This window comes from Lonchura striata, chromosome 7 (assembly GCF_046129695.1).
Source record: "Lonchura striata isolate bLonStr1 chromosome 7, bLonStr1.mat, whole genome shotgun sequence".
Taxonomy (NCBI): domain Eukaryota; kingdom Metazoa; phylum Chordata; class Aves; order Passeriformes; family Estrildidae; genus Lonchura; species Lonchura striata.
In genome coordinates, this window is record NC_134609.1 from 9,163,684 (window position 1) to 9,177,311 (window position 13,628).

Genomic DNA, 13,628 nt, shown 5'->3' on the forward strand with positions numbered 1-13,628 from the left:
GCAGCCATTGAGGTTCTAAATATTTTATTATCGTAGCAGCAAGTCACACTATGAATTGCAATAAAATCCCTTAACATTTTATTCATATTCATGGTCATATTAGGTCAAGTGCTTATGAATAAACTCTAGAGGATGGAGGTCTGGCTTTGAGACCATTGTTACCAATTGGTTGCATTTTAAGAGATTTATTATCCAGCTCAAATTGCAGAGCTGTGACTTAATTTCATCAGGGACAAAATGTTTGTAAGATAAGTTTGAAAAGAGCAAGAAGAAGAAAAATAAGTATGTATCTACATAAGTATTCTTAGAACCACCCAGACACATTAGATGATGTTGTTCTGGTAACTGTGACACCACACTAGTACACATGCTTCAAGTTACTCCATTAATAATAATGTTTTGCCACAAAAAATGCAGACCAGTGTTAGTGATACAAGCATTTACAGTCTTCAAATATAACAACAAAAAGCAGATACATTTGCTCCATATAAAACCCTTGTAAATACTGCTGCTCCTCAACAATGCAGTACAAACACAGCATCTGTATTTCTTGGATACCAAATTTTAAAAGACCATCAGCTCCTTACAGGATAGCCAATATCCTGTTTTTTCTCATCTTAATGCTAGCCAGTTTGCTGAAAGCATTATTTAATCTAATTATGGAATATCTCTCATAGCATAAATATTCCAAGCTCTACAGCAGGCTTCCATTTGTAACTCAAGAGTAGTATAAAAACAAGAGTTAATTGCCTGTACAAATATTTCAGGGTAGCGTTTACGTAATCTACAGTACATTAAGTACCAGAGTTGTGCTCTACTGATAGGTGAAAGAACAACTCTGAAAGGCAACTGCGTTGCCAATTAGCTTTCAACAAATATGTACACAAGCTGTGCTTGCAGGCTTGTGCTCAGCTTCCTCATTCTCCCCAGACTGCCTGCTTTTATAATGGTGAACTCCTTTCTACTCAAATACCCTGCTAACTTCACACTGATGGAACAAGGGAAGATGACATATTTTGTTGAAGCTGTAATCCATCCAAATTTAAGATCATGACCTCTGACCAAAGCCACACTCCAGTCACAAGGACTGAAAACAATTTCCTTAGTCATGTATGAGCAGGGGACGAAAATTTTAAAAAAAAAAAAAAATTGAAAAATCTTCCATTGTAGTTAGTCCAAAGAGGATGAGGGCTTGTTTGAGAAAAACATCCCACAAGTCCCAGCTCCTGTATGTCAGTCCTCCTCAAGGAGGTTGAGCCAAGAACATGTACACCCATGTGCATTAGCTCTCTGCAGCAACACCATGTTTTTACTCAACAGTTGTACACAAATTAAGAAATAAACCTAAGTTCAAAAAACCACATGAAGAGATTAATGTTTGCAGTCTTCGGGCAAATCTGCATGGTGCTCCACCCAGAAAAGAGACTTAACTCAGGAAAGCTGATTACCCTGGGCAGAGCCCTGTGCCTAGGACACTGCTGTTTTGCTTTGGGTACCCAGATTTTGTCGCTGGACAGTAGTTTGGGTGTCACTGGACACCAGTGTGTAAATTCTTTGCTTTCTCTTAATAATTTGCTGTGTAGACTACGGCTACCTACATTGTACTAGAGTGGCTCTAAAAGAAGTATTTTGCAATTAGCCTTCCAATAAATGGTAAAACATAGCTTTCTGCAATGCTTCAAATATCCAGCCCTTTTCATAAAACATTTTTATCCCAACTCTCACTTTCCCCCTTCCAAATTAAAAAAAAAATTATTGCAGCTACTAAGATGGAAACATTCTGCAGAATCAAGAGTGTTCAATTTCAGAATTCTGCTTCATAAATTCCTTTGGCTCACATAATTTATGTTATATAAATTGTAATTTTGATAATAAGGCAGCTGAAAATAAGTCTAGTCTTGTAAGTTGTGTGGGTGTATGGTTACGCTTATAAAAAAGTTTAGTTATCCGCATTACTTCATAAATGTATGTTTAAGTATGTTTTCATGGATATCTGTGTTCTCTGTGGGCACATTTTCTTCAAGTATTTAAGAAAATTATCACTGTGCCATATAGTGTAAAGCTTGTGAAACCTTTGTTAGGTAAAAGTCAGCAAAGCCAGTTCTTCAGCTACTAACCTCATTGCTATTAAACCGGCTGGAGAGGGAGAGAGAGGAAGGAGGCATGGTGAGACATGAAAGTAGAGCAGGGAGCTGTGTGCCCTTGCTGCTGAGCTAGAAAAGTAACTTCTCTTTCATTTTCTGTAAAGCAGTCCATATCTGGACTCTGTTACAACAGAAAGGAGTGCCTGACGATCATCCTCAGACAGCCTAAAGATACCAGCTGTTCCTTTGATTCATTTATGTGTGATGGTCAGTTTAACATACTGACAATCTGTGGGTCCTTCGTTTGCTGATGCAGTGAACTGCACAAACAAGACCCCTCTATTTTTTTTCCTCTTTTCAATGACTCTTTTGGAAATGCATTGCTCTCAAATGCAGTGTGTTACCAAGCTAGGATGTCTGTTTTCTAGAGTGGCTTCTCTGCCTACAACTTTAGCCTTTCTCCAAACAGGTATTCAAACTTCTGTTGCGAGACAGAGCACCTGACATGCATTTCAACAAAACAATAGGTCAGCTTAAATTTACCTTCAAGTGCAGGAGTACTGAGAAACAACTCAGCCCAGCACGTATAGCTTAGGTTGTGTACCTGAGCCTGAGCAAACGAACACCTCCTTGCTCCTGGGTGTGACAGGCACTGCCTCCATTAGGGAGAATGAGCAACATCAGACCCAGTGGCACTGTGCTGGGACAGAGTTTTCAGCACCTCTTCCCTTATGGTGACATTTCCTCCAACAAAACTTGAGCTGTTTGTGTGCCTTTAGAGGTCTTTAACACGAGGCTTTAAAGCCCAAGTTCAACTTTACAGATAAAGAAGGGGATTCAAAAAACTCATTTCTGATGCATCTCTTCCAGATTACAGAGGCCTTGGGATGAGTAACATACCCATGCACATGGGGGGTTAAAGAAAAGTTATATACTGGTAAGTACACAAATTGCTTGGAATGCACTGCAACAGACTCAGAAGACTAAAAATACACATGGTGACTGGACTAAATCTAAAGAAGGGCCATAGGAGAAAAATAATTTGCAGAAATAATACAAGTCCAGTAAGAAGTTATTTGTACATTATTTTTTAAGTTTCAAACTGTGTCTATGTATACCTATAAACATACAGCTTCACATCTCATACTGCAGTATCTAGTGTAGTCAGATTTTTTTATCTCCAATTACTCACACAGTAACATATGTTGCTGTTTTAGCTTACATTTAGATGTACATAATCATTCTCCATACACTTCAAAACTTCCTTGTCCTTCCCCATACACTACATACAATAGATCTTTCCAATTATAACAACTGCAGTTTTATCCCAATGTAATGATGGCACAACTTGTAAATTACATATATATAGAACAAGCTATGCACCAAATTGTATTTTCTCCTCCTAGAAAAAGGTCTGAAGATTTACAAAGGATTTATGCTGCTGCTCTTAAATAAAATACAGTTGTGTCCTCTAGTTTGTATTAAGAATTAAAAATACTCATTTGGTTTAAGAAACATGTGCTTTAAAACTATTTTTTTAAGCTCCTCTTCTAAAGTTTCCTTTTATGTTTGTGTAACTGTCAAGTTTGTGATTTTTGACATTATTATAGTGGTAAAAACACAAAGAGGAAAAAAATAGACTTGAGAAATATGAACATTTCCAGTTCTCTGCCATTCCCTCTAATCCTTTACATCAATATAACTTGTGGTTAATGCTAAATATCTAGTGCTATCATTGAAGGCAGCACTTAGCCCTATCCATGTACCTTGATATTGAGTGTTTTCAAAATACTTTTCTTGCTACCACAGTCTAAGAAACTGATGGCAAGAGGAAAATTTTGGAAAACTAAGGCTCTTCACACACGAGAATCTCTAAACTCTTCAGAGTTATGCAAACACAGTACCCACCCAAATCCCTAACAGCCAGGATTGATGCCAGTTGCAGGAACTGAGGTTTTCTACTGGCAGTTCACTCGCTGCCTAACAGGTCATCTACAGAAAAGCTCCTTGCAACTTTTCAGGCAGTATCCTGGGTATTCTACTGCTTGCACACCGATGGAGAAGGTCAATGTGGCAGCATGCCCTCAAAGTATCACTTGAAAAATTAAAGGCACACGAAACAACCCAATATGAGACTCACCATTTTGATAGCTTGCTGCAGAATCAGAAATCAGCCTACATCGGTTTAAATACATGTGAGGTGTCTGTTTGGCAGATTAAAGCCAGAGCTGCTTTGTCTTCCTGCTTCCCCACCTCTCCACTGTGAAAGATGGAATTACTTCACTGGAAATTCTGGCAGGGGAAAGCTTGCTCCAAAACAGGGAAATCTGTAGCAAACCAGAGGCAGCCAAGGCACACACTGCTCCCTCCCTGATGTTGATGTGCATGTAGAATATCTGACATGTTATCTTCTTCCAGAGTTCCCCCTACACCCTAACTAGGAGCATCCAAATAAGACATTCTGTAGCAACACACAACCAGGCCCCGAGATGGGTCCTGGGCTCCATTCCCCAGCAGCTGCACTCTGCTGCTGTGGTGTACACACACAGCTGGGGAGTCAATGTAGGAGCCAACTCCAGCAGCTTCTTTATCAGAGTGCAAAGGGTAAAAACCAAGGGAAGGAGAGCGAATGGCAAGAACAGCAAGTGTTGCTCAAAAGGATTTCGTGTTCCTTCCATATGCAATAAATGTGTAGAGGCAACAAGCTGATTTTAGCAACTTCACTCTCCCATGTTTAGTTGCATTCCTTTTCTGCTATTTAACTCCTCCCATCTCAAAAACAAACCCCACAGTAAAAGAACCCCAAATGTCTGCCCAAATTTCCAAGTCAGGAATCCTTCTTTGCTTCAGTTACAGGACCCAAAGCAGTGCTAATTTTGCAGAATTTTACCTGAAATTCTGATGCATCACATCAGTTTTAGACAGTTAACATTTGTCTCTCAGTAACACTGATCTCTAGTTGTACTAATTTTAGACCAATCTAAATCAATCCTGAAAACTGAATAAAACTCTTCAAGCACCATAGATAAAGCTCAGTTAAAATCCTGTGCTAGCTTTTCTCAATTGATATTTGGAACCATACCACTCATCAATATTATGGATTAATATTGACTTTTACTCTTCAGCTCACAGTATTTCTCCAGCTGTATTTAGTGTCTATTACTAAAATTATCTGCATTTTAATTTTTTAGCATTCACATTTTTCTACTACTTTCCCAACAGATTTCTTTTATTATCATTTTTTGGCCCACTGCCCTTCCTCACAGTGTCCACAATCCGTGAAGAAGAGATTGCTGATGGCGTTATCACAGGCAAACAGAATGAAGCTAATGGTAACAGGCACTCCTTGCTAGGTAATTATTATAGGAGAAGGAATGCAAATGAGCCCTAATCTGTCTCACACAATGGCAGAGGTCTCAGATTTGCATTAAACCTTTTGCAGCTCTCCCAGATTGGGGACTGCAGATAACAATGCATCTGCAGTCCTGGCTGCCCCAGTGGTTATTACATTGTGCCTCAGCAGGTACAGCGTCCCTGAATGACTCTCCCCTCCCCTTTTTATCTCCAGTCTCCTCCTCCTTCTCTCCTTCCCCCTAGCTTTGCAGAAAAAAAAAGCTAATTGTGCATGCCATTTGGCTCGATTCATGTTTACAATGAAGAAGAAAGCAGCACTGTTTGATAATTATAAGAGGGAAATGGACATCAGGAAATCTCCATTCTATTCCCAGCTATGTCGTTCACTTGCCAAGGAACTGAAGGAAAATAACTTTGCTTTTCTGTGTATCCATGTGTTCAGTTAGAAATACAGGGCTGGTAATTGTAGTGGCTCAACAGACTCTCATTTTACAGAGGCACCTGCTGAACACTTCCAGGAAGCTAATGCTAGACTTCTCAAATCTAGGCTGAGTTCATGATAAGCCGCAGTCCTTCAGAAGAACCAGATCTCAACTCCCTATCTGATAATAGGTTGTAAAGAATGATATTATTTTCCAGCACTGTATTCTGCTATAAAAAGACCTAAACTGACACCTGACAGCTGGGGCCATGCTCAGGGCTTACACAGGTGTCTGCCCACTAGCAGATCTTAAAAGAAGGTGTAGGAACTATGATTGAGGTGCTCTGATCACAAGCCACATAGCAAAAGGTTTTCCCAAATCTTATCCTTTGTAGCTTCTTCCATATGGCTTGCTTGGATTAGGAGCACTGGAGTCAAACGTATTGGATCCTTCCCAAGTGAGTCCCTGCTCTGAGGTCAAAACTCCTTACCAGTATGAACATTAGTGTTTTTCCAACACTACTGCCTTCTCTCTTGAATGCTCATTTTCTCCTGAGACATTTTTGTCAAACAGGGTATTTCCAAAATTGATCTTCAGGAATCAAAGTTTCTGCCACAGAAATGCAGACTAGAAAATGGAAACTATCAAACCCTAAGTGGGCATATAAACTACTCAGCATACTAAAACACAGACAAAACAAACAACCCAAAACAAACTAAAAAAAAAACCAACCAACAACAAACTAAACAAAACTACCCCAAAATCAAAACAAACTATTGCCAGAAATTAACAATTTTTATTTACAACAACAATAGCTAAAAAACACAGCAGTAGAAAGTGTGACAGGTTTTTTAAACAGCATGTAACAAGTTAGTTTTTCAATAATCAAAGTTTTGCTTATTTCCATCTCATGGTGCAGTAGGTAGGGCAGTTCTACTTCTTTATACACTTACTGGAATACACTATACATGTCCCTGGGGTGGTCTCTGATAGCTGGTATCCTCAAGCAACATTCATCACACCTAAACAATCAGATTAAAAACTTGTTTATTTTTAAGTTATGCTGTTATGAAGCTGAAGTTCTCTGAATCTTCTTTCATTTGCACTGACATTTAAGTTTCTTGCCACTTGGAAGGACTGATATGGTACAACATTATGAATGATCAATCTTTACATCAAAAAAGCAAAAGCTGTCTTGCACTGGTTAGCTCCCATAAAACAAGAAGGAAATTTTCATTTATCTGGGTCATAAAGCTGAAAACATTTTCCCATGTAGTATTTGTGCTAACTTTCCAACACTAGAAAACATTTCATTCAGAACACAAGAGGGTATTTTTACATTATCAAGGCATGGCAGGTATCAGAACCTGCAATTTAAATTCTAACATACTCAGGCTAATATTTGTCACTGGTCTCTAGGCTGCTCCCCCCCAGCGACCAGTTACTACCAATTACTGGTCCTATGTGCATAAAAACCTTCTTCCAAACCCAGATGTAGTTGTGAAAAGCCTGACAGACCCACCCTCACTTGGAAGTCAAGGATTACCACCTTGCTGCTGGACCAGCAACAGCCCCAGGGCAGAGAAAGTCAGCAGGACACCCCAAACCAATTTTACTGCCACCTGAACATACCCAGCTGACCCTGCCTCCAGAGGACTCGGCTATCACACCTCCTCCTGCCCGCAGATCTGGGGCGGTGGAGGGGGAAAGGGAGGAATCCTGAAAGATAAGGAACAGGGAGCACAAATGTCTTCATGGAGAACGACTGCTCACTCTGTGACCCTTGGTCCATCACCAAAGCCATGCACTTCAGGACCACTCTCACATTAAGCATTAACTCAGGCAGTTCAGCTGTGTTGCCGAGTAGCCAGTCAAATATTTACAAAGGTTTCAGAAGGTGCAAGATTAACCTCGTCCTTTCAGTGTAAAACCCAGTGTCCACGATTTCATACTCTGTTTTGCAAAGCAAGAAGTCACTATTCTAAAGCTTTGAGACTTGTAACACAGTCGTTAGAAAGAATAATCCAAACAGGAAAACTAAGAGGGACTCAATGCACACTGTAGACAAAATATTGGCACCACATACAGTGCTGGCAAGTAGAGCAGCATGCTGTGTTCCTTAAGGGAGAGAACAAGTAAAATCCAGCTCCTAGAGTGGTGATGGCAACATCACCTGAACAGCAGCCTTTCCCTTTGTCCAGCTGCCTCCAGGTCATTTTACAGCAAAGACAAAAATTGTCACTGCACTTTCAAGGATCCAAACAGCTTTCCAACCCTGTGCTCCCTCCCACCCCGCCATTCTCAGCAGCCTTTTGAGAGTTTCCCTCTATAGCAGCATTCTGCGTTTCAGGGATTCAGCCTTTCAACTGAAGCATGAGAGATCGCTTATACTGTTGAACCGGTGGAGCTGCCAGCCTCCCCTTTGTTGCACAAGGATTTACACTTGAATGGCTCTGGGAAGCAAAGTCTTTTAAGGAAAGGCCGGTGGGGGGAAGACAATTTCCTTGCCAGCACCCTATTCGCAAATCACATTCACCTACTAGCTCAACTTCTCCAGCTCACAATTACAGGAATCTTATCGAACCACTAGTTTCTAAGTTTACTGTGAGGTGACTTCAATGAATAAATTACTAATTTTAGCTTACTTCAACAAGGATATACATAGTGAAGTTCATTTCGAACCTAAATGTGGGCACTTAATGTAATTCAGTCCAATGTAAATTACGTCATTATCTTAATCTGTGACTCACTTATGTATTTCCTATTATAGCCTTGCACTGCCATACACATCATAATCCCTCGAATGGCTTCTACAGCTTTTCAAGAGAGACACTGGGGAACACCACAATGGCACAGAGGCACTACAGAAAATCATCTGAAACAAGAGTATGCAAGCCTGCTCCAGTTTAACAGTGGCACACTGCATTTAGCCCTCTACTTAACTATACACACAAGTAGCACCAGCCTAGTACATTTCTGTTCTTAAGTTGTAAATGGCTGGATAATTACTTACTGGTTTCAGGCTATGTTAGCAGTTACCAAGCACTATCATACTGCTGCCCTTCAAACAGCGACACTCTGGTAAATCCGCACAGCTTGTTGTTTTCCTGCTTGCCTGCTTGGAAGCATAAAGCCTGCTATCACCAAAGCAAAATAATAGCATCCGAAGTTTGAAAATTGGCAAATGCTAATCTGGCATAGAAAAAGATCTGTAAGGAACATTCCTTCTGGTTTTAAAATGTTACACCTGCTTTTGATTAGACTCTATTTCCTGAATTCTGAATTGGCCACATGCTGAAACACATAGCACAGCCTGCAGAATGCAGCAAAAAAAAAGGCCAGCACAATCCAGAGCTGGTGGCAAACCACGGTCCCCATGAAAACCACATGTGCCAGAGACCAAATATTTTGCATTTTGCTTACTGCTAATAAAGCTGCTTCACTTTATTAAAAGCAGCTTATCATTTTATCTACTCACTCTGATTAATTAGCCTCTAGTTAAAATGAATGAGCACTTGATTCAAGGATTCTATTAATGTGACACTGGTGAACCACCACTTGCATACTTCTTCCATCCTTTTCCTTCTACTCTCTGTCCTTCCCACACCAGTGTCTTATCAGTTTGACATTCCCAGAACCCTTTGGGAATATCAAAACACTTTTAAGACAGAGGTAAGGAAATGTCCCACAGTCCAAAATTCTTCCGAGGCTCACTTTTTCTGCTGAAATATACAGATGTATGTAATCTACTTCTCACTGTAATTATAATCACAAGCTTGGAAAGACACGACTTGGAAAAAAGAAAGGGAAATGGACTGCATTGCTTGGGAACAGGGGCAAGACAACAGTACCTTTAACACATAAAACTTATCTGTCCTTCTAGAATAAAAATGTTAAGTACAAAGCACAAACAGCAGTCAGTTCAATCAAAAACCTCACTTTCTTGGAGAGCTAAGAACTTTCTCCCAAGCCAAATACCATGTGCTGTATATGCATAAAGACAGCTTCTGCTACAGTATATGCCTACAGATTTCACAGTTGCATATGATCGCCAAAATCTAAATTTCTAGCAGCAAAAAACGTATGTCACCATTATTTAGCCAAGCATCTGAAGACTGAAATATAGCCTAGCTGCTCATTTTGCTGGAAAACAGTGCTTTGCTTAATATACCTAACCTTCTTGTCTAATCAACTGATTTTATTATGACTGTCAGAAATACCCAAATGTATTTGGGAAACTTGAAAAAATAAAGAAAACCCAAAGCCACACACCACCTTCCCTTTTCCTTCTTTAAAATATTATGTTTCCACTCCTTCACAACAATGCCCACAAGAGGACTGAAAAAATCATTAGGCCTGAAATTGCAACAAGTCCACATTTTGACAGAGAAATTGAAGGAAAAGTTGAGGAGAAGTGGAAGTAAAACTTCCTGGGTCATTCTAACATTTAGATCTCATTTCCTATTTAATCAAGAATAGGAAGGGAATGACTGGAAACTTTTTATTTATGCTACAAGCAATTTAAGAGATCTCTTTCAAGAAAATAGCTTGGTTAGGTATAAGCATAAGCTTGAAATTAACCATCCAGCCTGAAAGGCTGTATGTGAGAAAGCACCAAAGGAAGATCTGGTTTACATCATGCAGCAGGGCAGTAACTGACCATGAGTCACTGATGCACTTCATCTGGCTTTTAAGGCCATCAACACCAGATAAAAATGTTTTAGGACACATTTTACAAAGCACTTACCAGTATAAGCTTACTGGGCCAGTTCAAATCTGCATAGAATTTTCTAGACAAGATTTCTTTATTGCAAGGCTTTCAAGATGAAATATCTTCTGTCCTGCAGCTGGCAAGACATTAGGGCAGCTCTCTACTGTAATGACTGGGCTAACTGAACAAGAGTCCTCCTGTGGGCTAAGCCCAAAAGGGATGAGACAGGATGAACGATTTCTGCTACCACAGCCTGGGCTGCCAGTAGTACCCTGTCTTCACAATACTCTAGGCAGCACCACATAAAACCACACGTATGCCAAACAGAGGAGAAGAGACAAAAACCGCTGGAAAACATGATTTTGAAATACCGTCTCATGATTTTGGATTCATACTTTAAAATACTTGATTTAGGAATGGAAAATTGTACTGGTTTGGGTTCATTATTATTTTTTTTAGGAATGGCCAAATTATTGAAACTTATAATAAAGAACTCACATGCATGTTTGTGTACCTGAAAGATGGAGCAATATGCAACCAGATGGGTCATCCCCTAGCAGAAGACAGTTATCACTTTTAAGAAAGTAAGGCAACAAGCCAGGTCTTTTTCATTGCTAATTTCAACAAGGACTTCATTGCCTGACTTGGGCCTTGCAGCTTTCTTTTTGAAGGACTAACAGAAAATATAAACCAAAGTAAAACACCAAAATCTGCCACCTACACTAACACCTATGTGACACACTTTGTTCCTCTCAGCCATGCATTATGGACTGGCACAACATGCTCTCTCAAACTCCTTCCTGTAGACTGGCAGCTGGTCATGCCAGGGCTCTGCAGCAGTTACTACAATCCACTTGAGCCAGAGTCTCTCCTAGTGCCCTCCAAAGCTCCAGAGAGAACAGGAAGCCACCTCAATGCTCAGGGCAACACTTGCACACCAGGGATGATGGTGAGCAGGCATCTGGCCTCCAGAAGCATCCCTTTAATCCCTGGGTGTGGATGAAAAGAGGAGTCAACCAATGATCCAACTGAAGTTCATCAGGGTGGTAGAAGAGGGGAAGAGAGGAGGCTTCAGCACAAGGGAACATGCTACTCCATACAGGACTTTTTCCTAAAGAATAAAGTCAGTTCTGTAGTGAAAAGTAGGTCTTCACACCTGAAACACAGTGACCACGAGGAATATCCAAAACCCTGCTGCATTATGGACAAGTGAGGCAGGCAGACCATAACTGCTGAAACCACAGTAAAGCCAAGCAACCCAGAGTTACTCTGCTAGCACTAAGGACTGGAAGGTTTTAATGAGGGACAATGAATGGTCATTGCTATAGCCACAGTACAGGGCAGGGGGCCTACACCACAGGACAGGACCTTGCAGCCCTCCATACACAGAGATGCCCCAAGACAAGCCTTCCTTGCAGTGTTCTCACCTCATCTTCCTAAAACTCTACTCATGTCTGTGAACCTGTAAAGTTTGCCCTCAAAAAAGGGCTGACTCAGGCAACTGAAAATGGTAGCAAATTCAAAATCACTACTGCTGCAACCTATCTTCCTTTGCCTAGATATGCTAAATTTTCATTCTGCTTAATGCTTTTTAGACCTTGTGTATGAAAAAAGAAATTTACAGTTTACAAAGTTAATTTCAGCTCTGAACTCTCCACTTCATGTACACTTGAAACCACTAAAAATGTTTAAAACTATCTTCCTGGAGGTACAAAACAATCATTTAGCTCTCTAAATCTACATGGTAAACAGATTCTGAACATAAAAATTACCTGAAAAAATGTACTACTGGGATAGAAGTTATTTCCCCCTCTCCAGTAAAATTTATGGGATTTGTCTTCTCCACATCAGAGTAAAGAATGAATACCTGAAACACTAATGAAATGAAACTCTGAAAAAAATCAAAGCTTTTAGTAAAAAGCAAGAGAGTACAGGCTTATTGTTAAGTTAATGAAGTAGTTTAAAGACCTTAAGCATTGGCAAAGTCCTGATTTAAAGTGGGAGATGGTTATGGCTTTGCAAATTGAGAACTCTGGAAGAACCTGTCATCCTCTCCTAAGGTGCAATACAGCTTTGACAGGCACATCATTTTAGTGAATAAAGTTATTGAATGAGAAATACTAACCTCAAAGATCTCAAAGGACTTGAGGGGGAAAAAAACCCAAAAGACCTGAAACAAACACCTTGTTGAAATGCTCTACAAATGCTCAAGAGCTGTGAACTTGATTTATAAATGGAAAGAAAAATACAATTAGGGCAAAGTTCCAACTGACAGCTAAGTTATTTAGACATGGTGTTTAACATACAGTGTCACTGACCTGAAATGTTATCTAGTAGCAGTATCACCATTCCTTTGGAGATGGCTCAGGCTGATACAAATAAAAAAGGAAAATGTAGAAATTATGAGGGAAATAAAAGTTCTTAAAAAAAAAATCAGTAAAAAATAGTCATTCCAGATGCACTGATACAAAACATAACTTCTGAAAAAATATGAATGGAGGCAGAGTTCCTCTCTTAACAAACAAAAAAATTGACAATTATCTTGGCCCAAATTTAATTAAGAGGAACAGGCAGAGAAAAGTATAGAATTAAAGGCAAAAAACAGCCAACTGTGGCCCAGTGGACAGCCTGATCTTTTGTTGCCTTGACCCTGCCCTGCCTCTCTCTCCTTTCTGACTGCCCCCTTTAACACTTCCAAACTGAGAAGGAGTATATGCTCCCCATCCTCCACCTCTACTGAACCTGCTCTAGCCCAAGACATGGGCAAGAATTTCCTCCTGCTTTGGTTCTCAAATTCCACGGTCACATCCAGCCTCTCCCCCCAGAGTTTTTCACCCCGAGGACTACAGTCTGCATGACTGCATTTGATAATACAGACTCTGCTGCCTAAACATCATGCATTTGCAGACAGTTAAAGCATGTTTTACAAAGGTACCATAAAGGGGCTCAGCAACACACACCTCCTGGGTGAGCAAGCCTCAGCAGCTAGAAAGGGACCCTGTCCAACATAGGACAGTTTCCCTCTCCTCACGAGGATGAAAAGGAGCACACAGAGAC

General features: G+C 40.2%; 1 protein-coding gene across 5 annotated transcripts in view; it reads right to left on the reverse strand.

Annotated features, from left to right (window-relative positions):
* Positions 1-13,628, reverse strand: part of ZMIZ1 (zinc finger MIZ-type containing 1) — a 335,118-nt gene that overhangs the window by 270,157 nt on the left and 51,333 nt on the right. The window contains exon 3 of one of the 5 annotated variants that reach the window (XM_021526679.3): positions 12,890-12,940. The exons of the other annotated variants lie outside the window; for them this stretch is intronic. The gene's annotated coding sequence lies outside the window, so the exon portion shown is untranslated. The remainder of the gene's footprint in view (positions 1-12,889; positions 12,941-13,628) is intronic. 5 annotated transcript variants of the gene reach the window in all.